Source organism: Cervus canadensis, chromosome 1 (assembly GCF_019320065.1).
Source record: "Cervus canadensis isolate Bull #8, Minnesota chromosome 1, ASM1932006v1, whole genome shotgun sequence".
In the NCBI taxonomy this organism is placed as follows: domain Eukaryota; kingdom Metazoa; phylum Chordata; class Mammalia; order Artiodactyla; family Cervidae; genus Cervus; species Cervus canadensis.
This window is the reverse complement of record NC_057386.1, coordinates 59,654,619-59,656,736: the sequence shown is the minus strand read 5'-3', so window position 1 is coordinate 59,656,736 and position 2,118 is coordinate 59,654,619. Positions and strand designations below refer to the sequence as shown.

Here is a 2,118-nt window from a genome sequence, read left to right as displayed (position 1 = left end):
GCTCCAATACTTTGGCAATCTGATAGAAAGAATCAACTCATTGGAAAAGACCCTGATGATGGGAAAGATTAAAGGCAAAAGAAGAAAAGAGGCAGCAGAAGATAAGATGGTTAGATAGCACCACTGACTCAATGGATATGAATCTGAGAAAATCCAGGACATAGTGGAGGACAAGAGGAGCCTGGCATGGTACCCTCCATGCGGTGGCAAACAGCAGACACAACTTAGTGACTGGACAACAAAAACAACATGGACTTTCCTGGTGGCTGAATGGTAAAAAATTTGCCTGCCAATGCAGAAGATGCTAGTTTGATCTCTGGGTTGCACAGATCCTCTGGTGAAGGAAATGATAACCCTCTCCAGTATTCTTGCCTGGGAAATCCCATGGACAGAGGAGTCTGGCTGGTGACAGTCTATGGGGTTGCAAAGAGTCTGACATGACTTAGCAACTGAGTATTCACACTTAATCGTCCCTATGTATATAAATCATCACTTTATTGACATTCTGAAGACCTAAACTACTCTTCTCTTCAACAGATCCCTCATGGCGTTTTTCACCTCCACGTTTCTCACTGTGTAAATGATAGGATTTAACATGGGAGTGAGGATTGCAGAGAACATAGTCACCCACTTGTCCACAGGGTAAGTGGCCACAGGACGTGTGTAGGTGAACGCACAAGGCAGAAAAAAGAGCATCACTACTGCAAGGAGATCCAACCAGTCCATCCTGAAGGAGATCAGTCCTGGATGTTCCTTGGAAGGACTGATGCTGAAGCTGAAACTCCAATACTTTGGCCACCTCATGCGAAGAGCTGACTTGTTGGAAAAGACCCTGATGCTGGGAGGGATTGGGGGCAGGAGGAGAAGGGGATGACAGAGGATTAGATGGCTGGATGGCCTCACCGACTTGATGAGCATGAGTTTGAGTAAACTCCTGGAGCTGGTGATGGACAGGGAGGCCTGGCGTGCTGTGATTTATAGGGTTGCAAAGAGTGGGACAAGACTGAGCGACTGAACTGAACTGATTGTAAAATGGGCGCCACATGTAGAGAGGGCTCTGAGTCATCCTTTGGAGCCAAGGGATTTCAGGGAACTCAGGATGACTATGTAGGAGATGAGGAGAAGGAAAAAAATGAGCAAGAACATGGCCCTACTGTTAGCAGCCACCATGATTCCAGGTATGTAGGTGTTATTGCAGGCAAGTTCCAACAGTAAGAAGAAATCACATGTGAAGTGGTTAATGACATTGAGACCACAGAAGGTCAAGTCCATCAAGAAAAGAATCTGCACAGTGGCATGCAGGATCCCCCCCAATCCAGGCCACCACCACCAAGAGTTGGCAGAGCCCCCGTCGCATGATGGTCATGTAGTGCAGAGGCTTGCAGATGGCCACACAGAGGTCATAGGCCATGAAAATGGGGACGATTACCTCTGATACTGCCAGGAAGTGTTCTGAAAAGACCTGAGTCATGCATCCTTGCCAGGAGATGATTCTCCTTTGGTGAAGTAGGTCAACAATCAATTTGGGAGTGGTAACAGATGTGAAGGAGGCATCTAATAAAGCCAAGTAAGTCAGAAGGAAGTACATGGGAGCAGAAAGTGTGGGGCTGAGGAAGATGGTGATGACAATGAGCAGGTTGACCAGCACAGTGAAGAGAAAAATGAACAGAAAGACAATGAGGAGTATTTTCTGCATGTGTGGATTTTGTGTGAGTCCTAGGAGAACAAATTCAGTAACATTGTTGGGAGGCCTGAGGACATCCATTCAGTAAGCAACAGCTTCCTCGGATAAAGAATGATAGTCATTAATCATGAAAGACTTTTGATCTGACTTTCTTAGAACAAAATAGTCACTGTGCAACATGCCCTTGGAATTTTTTTTCTGTACTCACTTCAATTCTTTCTTATTTTCACCATGGTATTTTGCATCTCTTCAGACATCTAGTACCTATCACCTGTAAAACACCAATAGGGCCTCATTTGATGTGTAATTTGCCAAGAAAACACTGGGCTGTCTACATGAGATTTGGAATCTCCTACTGGTTCCAACTCCATTGGACTAAGTCATCTCAGTGTCCCATGTTTCCCAAGCCCTACTCTGTGTCTGTGAGGTAAAAA

At 45.4% G+C, this 2,118-nt stretch overlaps 1 pseudogene; it reads right to left on the bottom strand.

Annotated features, from left to right (window-relative positions):
- Positions 1-513: 513 nt before the first annotated feature.
- LOC122452484 lies at positions 514-1,765 on the bottom strand (annotated as a pseudogene).
- Positions 1,766-2,118: the final 353 nt, after the last annotated feature.